The sequence below is a fragment of the Aquarana catesbeiana genome, linkage group LG02 (genome assembly GCF_042186555.1).
Source record: "Aquarana catesbeiana isolate 2022-GZ linkage group LG02, ASM4218655v1, whole genome shotgun sequence".
Lineage (NCBI taxonomy): Eukaryota > Metazoa > Chordata > Amphibia > Anura > Ranidae > Aquarana > Aquarana catesbeiana.
In genome coordinates, this window is record NC_133325.1 from 509,814,347 (window position 1) to 509,832,546 (window position 18,200).

Sequence of the window (18,200 nt, forward strand, 5' to 3'; positions counted from 1 at the left end):
AAAAGGTGCTGACAGAACACCATTAAGTTTTATCTGCGCTGTTGGGTCCTTATACAAAATATCGATCCACTTACAGAATTCTTCTCCAAAACCCATAATCTCAAGAACCGAACACATATAAGGCCATGCCACCGAATCAAATGCCTTTTCAATATCTAGCGTAACCAATACCCTTGTGGAGGACTCAGTGGAAGGCAGCTGAAGATGTGTAAACACTCTACGCAAATTTATATCTGTTGATTTCCCTGGCATGAAACCAGTCTGGTCTATATTAATCAGGGATGGTAGAATCGTCCGCAGTCTGGTCGCTAATATTTTTGTCAAGATCTTGAGGTCATAGTTTAGCAAGGAGATCGGCCTATAGGAAGTACAGAGGGATATGTCTTTGCCGGGCTTAGGAATGAGGACCATGTGTGCCTGGTACATAGAAAGGGGCAAGGACATCTACTTTTTACTTTCAGAGAAGACCTTCAACAGTTTTGGTGCAACTAAAGAGGCATACATTCTGTACCATTCACCCGGCAGGCCATCTGGTCCCGGTGTTTTTCCACTGGGGAATGAACAAATCGCTGCCTCTATCTCCTCGGTGGTGAAATCCTTGTCTAAAAATTCAAGATCCTCCTGTGAAAGAGTGGGTAGGTGCAGGGAATGTAAAAACTCCCTACGCTGGTCCTCAGGCCAGCCAGGGACTGCTTCATATAATTTTTCATAAAAGGATCTGAATGCATCCAAAATTTGCTCAGGAGTAGAAAGCACCTGACCATCCGAACCACGTATTTCTGACACCACTGTCTGCATTTTAGAGTCCGCAACTAAATTTGCTAGGAGTTTGCTGTTCTTGTCTCCGGACTCAAAGATCCTCCCCGTCAGAGATTTTAAATCCAAATGTGTGGCCGATGCAAGCTGTAGAGACAATGCTCTTCTTGCTTCAGCTAGCTGGCTGAAGTGATCCCGAGTCGGGGAACCAGAAAAAGCCTCTGCTGCCTTAGCCTCTCCCTCCTCAAGGGCCTGGATCTGACAGGACATCTCAGAACGAACCATCTTGATAGCTGAAATGTATTCACCCCTGGTGTTGGCCTTAAAGGCGTCCCTACCTGTGCTGAGGTTGAGTTCTCATTGATCTCCCAGTATTGTTGTAGTTTAGGAGAGACTTCCTCCCCCACCCTCGAGTCCTGTAACCATTTTGGTGCTAAACGCCAACAGTCTCGACTCCTGGTGTCAGACAACCCCAAGGTGACCTCTAAGGGCGCATGATCAGAGAGGCCCGCAGGTAAGTACGAGACCCCTCTCACCGCCGCCAGGGCACAGGTGTTACCAAAGACCAGGTCGATCCTGGAGCCTGATTTATAAGTGGTGGCGTGAAAGGAGTAAGCCCTAGTGGTTTGGTGCTTCCATCTCCAGATCTCAGTGTAATTAAGTGCTTGTGCCCATTGAAGTAGGTTCGGTGAAAACACCCTATTTGGGTTGGACGAGTCCAGAGAAGGGTCCAGAATAGAATTAAAGTCTCCAGCTATGTAAAGTCTGGAGAACTGTAATGTAGCTAAATGTTCATATAACTTGTAGAGGACCTGTTGGTTGAAAGGAGGAGGAATGTATACATTTACTAAAGCATAGACCACCGCTCTGATCTCCAGTAAGAGGATTATGAATCGGCCTTCCTGATCAGTTTGTAGATGTAGGACCTTATATGCAAGGGATTTGTTTAATAAGATGGCCACTCCCCTGGCATAACTGGAGTACGTTGCATGAAATGATTGCCGTACCCAGGGTCTACGTAGTGCTAGGATCTTATTCCCCAGGAGATGGGTCTCCTGCAGGAACAAGATATGGTGTCTGTGATTATTCAGGTATTTGAACATTAATGCCCTTTTAACCTTATTATTAAGACCTCGTACATTCCATGTTATCAGTTCTAACTCCATGAAGGCAATAACAATTTATAATGCAGCATAATGATACCTACGTGTGAGGGATTGGCCCCCTTGGGACCAAGGGAGAATGCAAAGAGGAGAACAAATTTTACACTGGGCATGGTGAGCATTGATAGAACACATGTGTATATATATATATATATATATATATATATATATATATATATACATCAGTCAGTGGATATAGAGCGTACAAAAAAGAAAATAAACAAAAACAGTAACCTGTAAACTCCCTACTGACCATGAAGTACCCCTAACAGAGAAAAAAGAAAAAACAGAACTATGGCCAATTTAATACCCAAAAACCTGAACTCAAAACTCTTAGAACTTCAGACTTCTGTGAAAAGTTCCAAAGTGCGGCGATTCAGTGCCGCTGATGCCTCTTCAATTGGCATAAAGAAAAACTGGGGGGGTTAGATACTGTAGTGAGTTGTGTCCAACAAGGTAGCTCCGGGGTAGAAGAATGTAGAAGTACTGCATGTCTAGTCCTGAACTAGAGGAATCTCCAGTGATCAATGGCTCTTGCAAGAGAAAAGTCATAATCAGGGGTAGATTAAACACATCAGCTCCCGGGGTTAGGTTGGTCTCCCACCCAAAATAACGGGTAAGTCCTGCGTGGGGGGTTCAGGAGTCAATTAGCAACAACTTTAGGTGATAAGACCCAAGGGGCTATACAACAGACTGATAACTGGACAGAACCCCCACGAGTCCGGATCCGGAAGGGAGATAGAATTTTTATGAAAACTGTCGGGGAGCCACTTGTAGTAAGGGATAATATCTGGTGCTCACCCCAGGCTGTTTAGCCAGTCATCTGCATCAGCCGGAGAGTCGAAGAACCTGACCGAGCCATTGTGAGGGGCCCGGAGACGACTGCGGTACAACATACTGTATTTAATGTCCTTTTCGCATAGGCATCCATGGACGTCATTAAAGGACTTCCTCTTGCGCTGTAGGTCAGCTGAAAAATCCGGAAATAATAGGACTGCGGAATTGCCATACTGGAGCGAAGGATGTTTGCGAGCTGCGGAAAGGATCCTGTCTCGGTCCCTGAAGTTGAGGAAGCGAACCAAGAAGGGTCGGGGATTCGCACCAGGGATAATGCGTCCCATGGGTACACGGTGGGCACGCTCAACGACATAGGTCGGGGAGATATCTGCGAGGCCTAGCAGATTTTTGAAGAATTCTTCCGCAAACTCCGCCGGTCTGTCACCTTCCTCCCCCTCCGGGAGACCCAGGACTCGAACACTGTTGCGTCTCGCCCTGTTTTCTGCGTCATCGGCTTTGGCGACAAGCAATTGTACTGTGCGTTACAATTCTTCTATGTATTGGAGTGGGTAGCTGTAAGATCTTCAGTGGCAGAAATTCTGGTTTCTGATTCAGTCAACCTGCCACTAATCTTATCCAGGTAGTTTCTAATGAGATTACATTCTTCAGCTAGTCGATCTATTCTCACCAGCATGGAGGTTTTGCTTTGTTCAATGGCGGCCAGGATCAATGCAGTGCTGTCCTGGGAGGGTGGGGCAGGGAGAGCCGCACTCGGCGAAGCCTCAGCTCCATGGCTAATTCAGTCAGCAGTTCCTGCAGCCTCCCTATGAGAGAAGAGTCAGGCTGTGTAGCCGGTACAGGGGCCGAGCGGCCTGGTGTGGATGAATTTTTGGGCCGTTGCTTAGGGCCCATGAAGCTGAAGGCAAGAGGTTGATAGAATGGAGCCGGGTAATAGTCAGCCTTCAGTGTATAATCAGAATGAGGGGAGGGAGAGGGCCCCCCCACAGCCACACAGCAGCCAGTCAGTCACTGATATAGTGTTCACCACTGGGGTACTCACCAGGGCAGCAGTGAAGCACAGATTATAGGATCCCAGTCCCAACAGAGGGTAGACTTCAGGGCCCAGTGCAGCGGTCAGAAGGGTACTAGAGGTATGCCGCAGGTATTTAGTCCCGGAAGTCATCAGCCCAGAGAGGTGGGCAGTTGTCGCCAGCAGCCCCGTGTAACTTGCTAATAGTGACAGTCTAGTGGGAAGGGCCGATCGTGGGCACTATGCAGGAGAGGCCCAGGGAGCCGGGGTGATGGCAGAGGGGTGAATAAGGATGCTGGGCCCCAGGTCTCCTCAGCCAGCCCACGTATGGCAGCTACTACCAGCTAACTGAGCCGTTTTTCAGCAGGATGGTGAAGGGATGGTGGGATGTGTGAGCGCAGCAGTGTCCCCGCTCCTGATTACAAAGCAGGCCGGCCGCGGCGCTCCTCCGCCGGCCGGCGGCGTAGGAAAGTGCGGTGGGCTGGAGGCTTCACTAGGCCGCACTAGGCCGCACTAGGCCACGGCCGCGGCGGATGATTAAAATGGCCCCACGGACCATCTGGGGGGTAGGCCGGATGATGAGGGGGTCCCCTACCTCTCCACCAGGCCAGGAACAGCTCCCTCCAGCCTGCTGTAACCCGGGAAAATGGCGGCGGCCACGGATGATCAATGGATCCCCAGAAGATCACGGGCCCGAGACTTGCAATATAGGCACAGGGAGCGGCAGATGATGTAGGAGAAGCTTACAGGCAGGTATTTTGGCTGTTTCCAGTAGTTAATGGCACGGATGGCTGAGGATGGTTTTCAGGATACCCGGAGCTCCTCTCCAACACGTCCGCCGCCGCTCACATCCAGACACACACCCCCGTGGATTATTGTTTGAACGCTCCAAAAATGTTGTTGTGCTCAAATTGGTGTTTTCTGAGACATTGGGGGTTATTTCCTAAGGGAAAATCCACTTTGCACTACAAGTGCAGTTTAAAGTGCACTTGTAGTGCAAAGTGTCTTTGCCTTTAGTAAATACACCCAACAGTGCTTTGTAATGTTACACAATCACACCATTTGAGCACATTTGGACATTCTGCTATTACCTATCCAGAAAATAATAGTATACAAAAACTTGAAACAGTACCATTTGAAAGTATACAGGCAGGCCCTTGCACTACATGCTTTGGGGAATTCATCCATACATCTGACCACAAAAGAGATGGGTATAGTGTGTATGGGTTTGGCAAAGTCAGCAGATAGATGATTGAGGATAGATAGAGAATTGGTATCAGCTGACTTAGCAGTTTGGGGGAGGGAGGGTTCCAAATGATTTGGGGACCCAAAAAATAAAGCCTCTGGCACTCTGTCTGAATTTAAAGCACAAATCACATTTTTACACATTTTAGGGGATATTTAGGGTAAAGCACTATTATGGAGCTGACAAAATACATTGTTAAGTGACTACATGAGGTGAATATAGGGCCAGGAGACCATGCTGGGGAGGTAAGTGAAGGCAAATTAGTATTGTATGAAGGACAAAAAAAATAATTACATAAAAATCCAGCATGCATGAGGACAAAGGGGACATTCACAGCATATTACAATCATGGTAATTAGGGAATGAGGAAAGAAATACAATATATTATCAAACATTAAATACAATAAAATGTGATGTTAAAGGATAAATCTTAACTTAATATACTCCTTCTGCAGGACCTGGATGATGGCAGAACAGGTCTCTGGGTTAATGATCCCCAGAGCCTGGGGGGAGATGCCTGTCGAGAAATTGAGGTCCTGCAGGCTTCTCCCCATCGCCAAGTACCGCAGGGTGGCGACTAGCCTCTGCTCCGGAGTGATGGCTTGCCTCATGCAGGTATCCTGCCAGCTAATATAGGGGGTCAGAAAAGCCAACAAACGGTGAAATACGGGGTCCGTCATCCGGAGAAAGTTCCTGAAATCGTCAAGATTATTCTCACGGATCTCATGGAGCAAAGGCATGTGACAGAGCTGGTCACACTGGAGCAACCAATTCTTGGCCCATGAACTCCTCCCCACCCTGTTCATGGACTGGACTTGTGTCAAGGTAAGGACCCCAACACCAAGCCCCCGCACAGCACGAACTCTACGAGGAGTACGTATACGCAACATGGCTAGAAAACAGTTGGCTGCTCAGAACGAAGTAACAGAACGCACTGAAGAACAGCAAGGCCTGTGAAGAGCGACCTGAAAAACAGCAACGAGCAGACAAGATTGCACAGAAAATTCCAATACCAACTGACTGCAGGCACTGAAGAGCAGATACAAACCAACAAGCACAAACTGAACAGCAGAAAACAATCTGAAAACCACGAGTCTGAAAAAGCGCGAATCGTCTCTCACCAAACTTTTACTAACACGAGATTAGCAAAAGGAGCCCAAAGGGTGCCGCGCTTGGTTCTGAACTGGCCTTTTCTAGTCTCGTCGTACGTGGTGTACGTCACCGTGTTCTTGTCGATCAGAAATTCCGACAATTTTGTGCGACCGTGTGCATGCAAAACAAGTTTGAGCCAAAATCCGTCGGAAAAAATCCATGGATTTTGTTGTCGGAATGTCCGATCAATGTCTGACTGTGCGTACGGGGCATTATGTGTAATCACCTATACAAAAAAAATCAGTGAAGCGCTCAAAAACGAATTACAAAAAAATAAAAATTAAATAAAACGTGCAGAACTGTGCGTCACCACAATCTTCATCAAACTGCATACACCAATCAGATAGTAAACACATAAAGTTCACATGCGTGGATATCAATCTATTATTGAACAAATAGTAACAAATAATAACAAAATAGTGCATGTGCTTTACCGTCAATCTATTTATCAACACTGAGGTGCTTCAGTGCATTTATATCCACAAGAAGAACGTGACCATAAAGTCCAATTGATTGAATATCCATTTCACACAATGTATTCTGTCATCTTTACCGTGAATCATAAATTGAATCGTAGGATACAAGCATACACTGCCAAAGTGCACAGATGGGTGTTCCCTTACCTTATACATTGGACCTCACCACTAGATCAGTGTTATAAGCATATTCACTCAGAGCAACATACTTGCCAACAGTCCAGATTTTCCTGAGACAATCCCGATTTTGGGACCCTTGTCCTGATCGGAGGCCATCCCGAATAAAATCCCAGGATTTTTCTTTTGTCCTGGGAAATCTGGACTGTTTTTGGCACTGCAGCTGCTTCTGGCTCCATAAATATGGCCGTCGCTGCCACAAGATCTTTCCTGTTTCCCCTGCAGTGCAGTGCAGAGGGCTGGAGGGGCAGAGATTAGGAGGAGCTGGAGTCAAGTAGGCTGGAGGGGCTGAGTTCCAATCTCAGCCAAGAGCCAGCCAAGAACCAGGGGAAACAGGTTTTCTGGGGGAAACCGATTTTGGCACAACACCGGTCTGTGAGACGCACAGCCAAGGGACTCTACTGCACTGGGGACACCTGATCTAAGAAGGCAGTCCACTGGGGACACCTGATCTAAGGAGGCACTTCGCTGGGGACACCTAATCTAAGGAGGCACTCTGCTGGGGACACCTGATCTAAGGAGGCACTCCGCTGGGGACACCTAATCTGAGGAGGCACTCCACTGGGGACACCTGAGCGATGGAGGCACTCCGCTGGGGGCACCTGATGTAAGGAGGCACTCCGCTGGGGACACCTGATGTAAGGAGAAACTCCGCTGGGGACACCTAATTTAGGGAGGAACTCCACTGGGGACACCTGATGTAAGGAGGTACTCCGCTGGGGACACCTGATGTAAGGAGGCATTCCGCTGGGGATGCCTGATGTAAGGAGGGACTCCGCTGGGGATGCCTGATGTAAGGAGGGACTCTGCTGGGGAAACCTGATGTAAGGAGGGACTCTGCTGGGGACACCTGATGGCATCTGGTGGCAGGCGACGTGGCAAGTGACACGCTCAGGGCTCCCACTGATTCGTCATTATGGTGAGTTGAACTATTTCATTTTATATTACAATGTAATAATAGGAATAATGCGCTTCAATCATCCTGACACATGGTGCCGGGATGATTAAAGCACTAACACCAGGTGTTTAGAGTATCTTTATATGCTGATTGTTAACCATTATGGAATACACATATTTCTATTGTAGTGTAGGATCTGGGCCTGCTGTCCCTCCATCCCTCTTTCTTTCCTTCCTTCTCTCCCCTTCGCTCCCTATTCCTTTCTTTCTCCCTCGTTCATCTCAGACTCTAACCACACCCCTTTGAGCAATGCCTCCTAGTCCACCCAACTCAACGTATTCCACTCTAGAGAGAGAAGTGAGAATACAGGACCCAACTACTGCTTATGCCAATAACCCCCCAAGATGGGATGATATAGGATCATACACTGAGAATAGATTACAACAAGAAGTCAGAACACCCCAATATGATCAGCGACAATACAGCAATTATTCTCAACGGACTCCCAGACAACAGTGGAAAAAACCTTTCAAGAAACATTTCAAAAAACAATATAATCATCGACCCAATAACGAAAGAAACTATAGAGATCACAATAGACATATTTACCCTCAAGAGACCTATAGAGAAAGAGAGAGAACTCCGATTCCAACCTATAATAGGTATGAACCTCTGAGAGACCACCAAGATCAGTACTATCATGACTCAAGACATCACCAACATCAAAATGATTATGATTACGATCGCCAACGCTATTTTTTAGAGAGGGAGAGAAGGGACTACTCCCCACGAAGACAACAACAGAATTATTACCCTTCCCCCAGAAGAAGGACACAGGAAGACAGAACAAGAAACAGTCTGGAACGAAGAGAGGAGGGAGAGCGGGAAAGAGACTCCAAGCGAAAAAGAGAACAGTAGGAAGCAATGTGGTTAACCTTAGTGGTCATCCCATTTCCAGTGATGAACTCTCCGTTTTAGATAAAGGGCTCAAATACGCTCCAGTTAATAATTTGAACAAATTTCACACATACATTGGTATACTTAAATACGTGAGAAAAGTAAATGTGAAGAAATATTACCTTTCGAACCCATACAGAACAACCAATACGATAAGGAATACCTCTCCATTAATATCATACAGTACTCTACGGAACAATTCCACTTTCAATCCCCAAGTTTCAGATAACCACCATGTGGAAGTTTTTAAGAAGCTCGTCCTTAAAGACCTTGAATCTCTGGAGGTCAAAAAAGCATCAGACCCTATTCACATTAAAAAAGGTATCAGATCGCTTAAAGAGAGAAAAGACATTATTATTCGCCCAGCGGATAAAGGGGGAGCGATCGTGATACAATCAAAGGAGCAATACCTGAATGAATTACAGAGACAACTACAGGACGACAAAACATACATTAGATTATTGAGTAATCCAACTAATAAGTATAAAAAAGAGCTGGAACACTTGATAGAATTGGGCACAAGAAAAGAGATACTGAATAAGAAAGAGTCGAAATATCTTATTCCAGAAACATGCCGGATACCAGTTATCTACACCCTACCTAAAATTCACAAATCATTGGAAAACCCCCCGGGCAGACCAATTGTTAATGGAATAGAGTCCCTTACATCTCGATTAGGACAATACCTGGACCATTTTATTCAACCTGCAGTACAACAAACGCCAGCTTATCTGAAAGACACCAAGCATGTGTTACAACTCCTAGATACACTACCAGTACTTGAAGGAAGAACAATATTAGCCACGGCAGATGTGAATTCACTGTATACTATAGTTCATCATTATGATGCAAGTTCAGCAACCAAATGGCTCCTCAGAAAGTATAGCAATCTTGTATGCACACAGCGTAAATACCTTATTAAGTGCCTAGATTTCTGCCTAAAGCACAATTATTTTTGGCATAATCACACCTATTACAAACAGGCCATTGGTATTGCAATGGGGGCTAAGTTTGCACCGAGCGTTGCCAACGCCTTTATGGCACAATGGGAAGAGCAATCTATTTATGAAAATACCCCAGCAGAACTCACTTTATATAAAAGATATATTGACGATGTAATCATAGTCTGGAATGGAAAAATAGAAGCACTTGAGAAATTCCTGGAAAAATTGAACTCGAATAATAAAAATATCCGTCTGTCGTGGAACATCAACGAAAAGACAGTTGAATTCCTGGATCTCAAAATAAGTCTGGAAGGAGATAAATTAGTAACCAAAACATTTTTCAAAAATGTAGATGCGAACAGCTACCTTCCCATTAATAGCTGCCACCATAAATCATGGCTTTATAATATACCGAAAGGACAATTTGTCCGAATCAAGAGAAACTGCACAAAAGAGGAAGATTTTAAAGAACAAGCTAAACTAATTGGTTCCAGGTTTATAGAAAAGGGATATGAACACACATTGATAGAGAAACAAATCGAAGAAGTAATGGGTATGGATAGAACAAAAATGCTAGAAACCCATCCAAAGAAAATGTTCTCACAAGACACCCCCACTTTAATTCTTGATTACAGTGTCCAATATAAACAAATATCTAAAATTATCCAGAGACACTGGCATATTTTAAAAAATGATAAAGATCTGATGAAAATATTACCAGAATCACCCAATATCATTTATAAAAGGGCACCGACCATCAGAAATATGGTAGTCAAAACAGTGATTGAAGCCCCCCAACAAGCACCATACTCCTTCTTCGCTGGAAAAGGATTCTATCCATGTAGGAACTGCTATGCATGTAAACACGCCCAGAAATTCCAAGGAAAAAGAACAGAATTTACAGCTACTACTACAAACGAAACATATGAAATTAAAGATTTTATTGGATGCCATACTGAGGGAGTGGTTTACGTACTCCAATGCAGTTGTAAACTACAATATGTAGGACGTACGAAAAGGGCCCTGAAAGTTAGAGTAAAGGAGCACATACAGAACATCAAAAAAGGAAATCCCAAACACAATGTGTCTAAGCATTTTGCTACAGTACACAACAGGGACCCCATACATCTACAATTTTGGGGGATAGAAAGATATAAAAATTCATGGAGAGGCACCCATAAAATTAGAAGCATTAGCCAAAAAGAATCATACTGGATACACACCTTACGCACACTAACCCCTAGAGGTATGAATGTGGAGTTCGATCTTAACTGTTTTTTAAGCAATTTTTAAGTCCCCATAAATTTATTTATGTCACTGTTTTTTTTTCTTATTCATGTCACAATCGTTTAGACCGGATTACCTTATTATTATTATTAAGACTACTTAGAAAATTTTATGTACCACTTTATTATGTTCTATATTAAGAAATGATATATCTATATTCGCTACTGGGACATCAATTATGGAATTTATTTATTACCGACTAGAATATAAGGGAAGAGGCCCCTCCTTGGTGACTGAGGAATTTAGTCCACCTGTCCTATCTAATAAAACCCCATTGTCAATTTTTTAGTGTCTACCACCAACTTTTTGGTGTTTACCACTAATTCTATTTGACCCTAGTTTTAACATTGTTCTCTCATTTCTGTGTCAAACTTGGTTTTTTTCGTCTACTTCAATATATACATTGTCTAAACAATTTTTATCCACCCAAAAATGGCCACCGATGGGAGTGGGTTTACCACCATAAAGATAGCCACCGTTATAATATTTCACCTACTACAAGAAAATGGCGGTGTTATATGTGACTCGTTTTTATTTAATATTTTTTATTTAATATTTTTGTTAATTTCTAGTCCTAATAATTTTTTATTCTCATTTTTAGATATTTAACACTTTTGTTTTTAATTTGTATCTGCGATGTAGCATGAGATTTTAGTTACAGCTTGGTTACTCACTGTAGTGGCCGCGATCTATGTAGATTGTCACCTCTAAGATGGCCGCGGTCGCATAGAGACAACATGATCATAAGAAAAATGGCCGCTACACTACTTCCGGTTTCATTATATAAATAGGATTTCTCTTAGGCCAATCCGGTTCCCCAGTTGAAGTCACGAGCGGTGACGTAACGCGTAGGGCGTGGCAGAGAATTGACTATACCGGAAGTCACGTAAGGAGGCGCTTCGGACGCCGCTCCTTCCTTTTACATGTGAATTTTACTTGTTTTTATGTAAGAGACCACTTCGTTTTTATATTCAATAAACTGCTTATTCGAAATACTACACCATCAGAGGCCTCCTCTCTTCTCCTCCCCCTCCTCCCACCGGGCTGTCACAGCCTAGGTGGAAAAAATTCCCAGTCTATTTTACAGGTACCTGATAGCTAACAGAGGTGAACGCTGCCTTATTAATACAGTGAAACATTGTTGCCAGTTGTTTCCATCCCTGAGGTGCCTGACAGTAAGCAGAGGGGAACGTTGCTGTTATCACAACAGAGAAAGATATACACTGATGCCTGTTATTTCCATCCTTGAGGTGAGAGTCTAGAGAGCCTGGTTGAGCCGCCAGTCGTTTAATGAAGATTATTATTATCATTATCATCTACACCCTTTTTTATTACCATCAATACTTATGAACTTTTATGGTTATTTATGAACTCTTTTCTGATATATCCATATATTGGAATCACCCCACACTACGTTGTTTGCAGTTTGGCACTTTTGCTGCGCATGTTTCTGCATTTTTGCACATGCGTTTGATTTGATTTTTGATGTGATTATGTATTGGGATATATGAATTTCTAGCATGGGTACTTTATTGATGCACTTTATTTAAGATTTGTTATTGGTACACACCCACATATCATTATTATTAGATATGTATTTATTTATTTAGTTATTTATTTATACGATAGACTATATGCGCGAAATCCTCTTACCCTTATTAATGCCTCCTTTAAGCCACCCCCACTAGTTAGTTTAAACCACTCCCATTTTTCGAGACACGCCGCATTTTCCTTTTCCCTCTACACCACACCTTAACCGCTTCAACCCCGGAAGATTTTATCCCCTTCCTGACCAGAGCACTTTTTGCGATTCGGCACTGTGTCGTTTTAACTGACAATTACACGGTCCTGCAACGTTACACCCAAACAAAATTGGCATCCTTTTTTTCCCACAAATAGAGCTTTCTTTTGGGGGTATTTGATCACCTCTGCAGTTTTTAAAAAAACGCATTATTTTTTACTATTTGCTTTAATAAATATCCCCCAAAAATATATAAAAAAATGTTTTTCATCAGTTTAGGCCGATATGTATTCTTCTACATATTTTTGGTAAAAAAAATCACAATAAGTGTATATTGATTGGTTTTTGCAAAATTTATAGCGTCTACAAAATAGGGGATAGATTTATAGCATTTTTATTATTTTTTTTTACTAGTAATGGCGGCGATCTGTGATTTTTATCATGACTGCGACATTATGGCGGACACATCAGACAATTTTTACACATTTTTGGGACCACTGGCATTAATGCAGCGATCAATGCTATAAAAATGCATTGATTACTGTAAAAATGTCACTGGCAGTGTAGGGGTTAACATTAAGGGGCAATCAAGGGGTTAATTGTGTTCCCTAGTGTGTGTTCTAACTGAAGGGGGGAGGGGACTGTCTAGGGGAGATGACAGATCACTGTTCATACTTTGTATGAACAGACGATTTGTCACTTCTCCCCTCAGAGAACCGGGATCTCTGTGTTTACACACAGAGAACCCGGTTCTCGCTGTGTTAGGAGAGATCGCGGGAGCCCAGCGGTCATCGAGACCACCGGGCACTCGCATCAGCTCCGGGGGTGAGCTACGGGCGCTCGTCCCTTGTGGCCACCAGAGGGAGCAATGTAACATAATGGCGATTCGCGCAGCCAAGCCATGTTGCCGCAGTACAACTGTGGCAGCTGGTCGGAAAGCGGTTAAAATGAATGCCCCACCTCCTAATTATAATAAGACTCTGCCTACAGATAAAGAAAGTGTCCCTATATTTTTTTTTACAATGTTGGCAACTATGGAGCAGCCAGGTATTCATCCCAGTGCTCAATGCGTGAACCATCTTCCAAATAAGGAATGTTCCCCACAGGACACTCAGAGAAGAAAGCTTAATTATGTAAAACCATACTAACTTTAATAAAATTAAAATACAAATACACTCACAAGATTTTCATAAATAACAATCCACCAGTATTAGCAAGAAAGAGGAACTCAAGATGGCTTCCAAACTCTGCCCATCATGACATCACTAAGTTCCCTTCCAGACTTTATAAAGGCTAGGGGAGTGCTAAAAAACAAAGGGTTGTTGAAGCAACCATTAAACAAACTGACTTAACACAGTGCACAGTGAGGCAATCAGCACAGGGCTAAGTAGCATAACAACCCGACTTTCCACATCATGCACTGCAGGAGTTGGCACACAGTTTCCCATAAAATAACATGGCCAGGTTGCCCATTTTACACAATATTAACCACTTGACCACTGGGCACTTCAACCCCCTTCCTAACCAGACCAATTTTCAGCTTTCGGTGCTCTCACACTTTGAATGACAATTACTCAGTCATGCAACATCATACCCATTTAAAATGTTCTTTTTTTTCACACAAGGAGAGCTTTCTTTTGGTGGTATTTAATCACCACTGGGTTTTTTATTTTTTGCGCTATAAATCAAAAAAAGACTGAAAATTCGGTCAAAAAAAAATTCTTTGTTTCTGTTAAAATTTATTGCAGAGTATTGGCAGAGTATTGGCAGAGTATTACATAGTATTACATAGTATTGCATAGTACTGCAGAGTATTGGCAGAGTATTGGCAGAGTATTGCATAGTATTGCATAGTATTGCAGAGTATTGCATAGGTTTGCAGAGTATGGCTGAGTATGGCAGAATATGGGCACTGAGCAGCGCTGTGGGCTGTATCTGTAGTGCCAACAGCACTGCAAATGATCTCTCCCCCTCTCTCTCTCCCCTCTCACACTGTACAGAGAGGGGATTGAGGAACCGGCGTTGGTTTGTTTACAAGTGATGCTCCATCATTTGACAGAGTGATCACATGGTAAATGGCCGCTATCAGCGGCTGTTTACCGTGACCCGTGATGAGCCGGGTCCGGGCTCACAAATGTTCCTGAGGGCGCGTGGGAGCGCGATCCTGTGAGGACGTCCCACAGATGCCCACCCAGAATAAGCCGACCGCGCTGTAGCCGTCTTTTGGCTATGGCCTGGTCGGCGTGTGGTTAAAAAAATAAAAGCAAATACCCATGAACCTAAGAAAATAAAATAGAATAAAAAATATATAAAAATGGAATAATAATAGAAACAAAAAAAAATGATATAGTCTTAGTGTCGATTCACACTACAGCCTTGGGATCTGACTTGTCAGACCTCAAGTCGCCCTAATTGGCTGGACATTGAAGTGAATGAGAGCCCTCTTAATGTACACTACTGAAGTTGCTCCGACTTCAGAAAAGGTTCCTGTACTACTTCAAGGCGACTTCTAGCAGACTTTTACCCATAGATGTGATGTGATTTGGACCTGACATTACAGGAAGATTACCCAGGCATTCCCTTAAGTTGCCTTGAAGTTGCCTCAAAGTTGCCTTGAAGTTGCCTCAAAGTTGCCTTGAAGTTGCCTCGAAATTGCCTTGAAATTGCCTGGCAAAGTTGGGCCGACTTTCAGGTTGCGGCAGTGTGAACCGCTTTTAACAGTATCTAAAATCTAAAAGGTAACATCTCTTTAATTTCATTACCAGGGGATCACCATCGATGTATGTAAAATCAGATATATTTATAAAAAATATATATTAAAAATAATAAATTATAGAGCAAGCAGAAAATTGTGTAGGGGACAAAGGATTGAAATTCACCCCGAAGGAGAAATTGAATAGATTTGATACTTATATTGGAATACAAAAATATATTCAGACTTTTTAAAGAAATATTTTCTAGCAAACCTTAAAGTGAAGGTTGACAGCAATGATGGAAGAAACTATAGTTTGTTGAGAAATAAGTATGTATTCAATCCTCTGGATAAGGATGGAGAGTTTGTGGAAGTGTTCAAAAATATGGTTCTGGAAGATGTGGAAAAAATCAAAGTAAAGAAACTTGTGGATCCAAATATATTATCAAGAGGATAAGGAGTTTAGAAGAAAGAAATGTGGTAATCCATCTGATGGATAAAGATGGAGTGATAGATGGAGACAATTATAGGAAAGAGCTAAAGAGAGTGATGGCAATACCTACTGTACAAAGTTTTAATGAAAAACCCTGCACTGGAATACAAAAGACATCTAAAGAAATCGATAAAGAAAAGAAGAAAAATTAACATTTTGAACAGGAAAGAAGCTGAATACCTTATGGCATCTGCCTGTAGGATTCCAGTTATTTATTATCTTCTGAAAGTTTATAAAAATAAGGATCAACCCCCAAGGAGACCGATTATTATTGGGATCAATGATTTGTGTGCGCAACTGGGTAAAAACATCAATTTTTTTATTCATAAACCAAAAGAGAATCTGTGCTTGTGGTTAAAACAACAATGCCGCTGGACACTACACCTTTGATACCAGGCTCCCATAGATACATCCAAAGTGCAGTGCATATATGTTTGCCTGTGCCTTTAAATAGTACACAGAATAAATGAAATAATGACAAAGTAAAAGTGCAAAATAGTCAAAAAATCATGAAAAACTGTTATGAACTTCTAAAATAAAATAAGAAAAAAGCAAAGTCCAAAAACTCAATGAAGATGTTGGAAAGGAATCCAGAGATAGCCGAGGTGACACCAAAGATACCATCACCAAAGGCTTACCAAAAATGCCAGCAACTCCCTATCCAGGGTGGTCAGTATGCATTTAACTAGGCAGTAAAGATGGGCTCCATGGCAGGAGATGGAATAGCAATAGCAGCACAGATCACTTTTGCTAATAAAGGGATTCGTCAACTGGCCAGACTAATCCACAAGGGATCGAAGACTGTGTAAAGTAAAAAGGCTCCACATAGTGTAATATTGTAAAACATCCGTGGCTTAATAGAAAAGGATTGCACTTACAATTTAGAGGTAATGAATACAGCCCAGAGCTCCAGTGACTGCTGGAGAGGCAGAGCAGAGACAGTCACCAGCTCTCTTCAGTCTGGAGAACGAGAGCTGAGCGATCAGCAGTGGTTGATCGCTCAGTTCTCGGTCTTAGAGCCGACAGGGGACAGATGCAGCATTGCATCAATGCTGCATTGACCTAGGTGAGTATAAATCTTTATTTTTTTTTTAAACCCGAACTTCTTATTTAATACAAGATAAGGTGAGAAAAGCAAACAAGGATCCACAATGGAGGATAGCTATTATTTTAGATTTCAATATTCAGTACATGAGGATTGAAAAGATTAAGCACTCGCACATTCTTAAAAAGGAGAAAATGTTATCAATTATCCTCCCTGATTATCCAAAATTCATCTATAGGAGGGATCCAACCCTCAGAGGAAAATTAGTGTTGGACCTCGAAAAAAACTCACATTTAAGTTCTGAAACCTAAAAGGTTTTGTGGCTTGTAAGAAATGCTATGCCCAAAGAAACTAAATACATTTTATAGAGGAAGGAGTTTGTAGCTTCCACAACCGGAAAAAAGTATAAAATAAAAAATTGTATTTCATGTGCATGAGAGGGGGGTCTACATGATTGAGTGACCATGTAGCCTCCAATACTTGAGGAACACCTCCAGGAATCTTTCTATTGAAATGTTCATGATTATACATTAACCTGCTCCTTTTTCCTCAAACAAAATCTTATATTGCCTCTATAACTGAAATTTTCTCAGAAGGAATAGGGGAATTATTTGGATACATCTTGGGATAGCCTAACACAAGCAACAAAACATTTTTACTCTATACAATTCTTTCAGATAGCTACTGAACTACATCTCTCTATTGATCTTAACAAATGGACCAAGAACTTCCCCCAGATTCTGGTTGACACTCTTCTAGAACTACTATGTTTTCCTTGGAGAATGATCAAAGTCACAATGTACCATGAAATGAAGCTTTAGGTTTTCCATAATTCTCATATACAGTATCCCCACATAATTCCCACCTTATGGGACTAAGCCGCTCTTCTTGCTGCCTGAAATGTGGACATTTAAATGCAGACCTGTTCCATGCTTTCTGGGTGTGCCCAAGATTAACATTTTTTGGTACTACAATATGCTACCACATACTGTACATAGTAAACTATTTAACTCTAAGCCCTGATGGGGCACCTTTTGGCCTACTTAACATTCCAGGTATTACAATTTTAAGAGGCTGCAAACAACTCATTATCATATCCCTTGTAGCATGGAAAGCCATTCTACATAAGTGGATCTACACAGAACCCCCCACTATCTCTTTGTTTATAGACAAATGATCCTACTTTTTTTTCTCAAGGTGGGGGCCTTTTTGCATAAGGAATTAAGGGTTCAAAAATTCTTTGATGTTTGGGAATCTTTTATCCAAACCTTGCCCGTAGATACTCAACAATCTATAGTACAATGCTTCCAATATACTCAATGATATCAGCTCAGAACCCTTAACCAATGTCTCCCCAATTGATGGT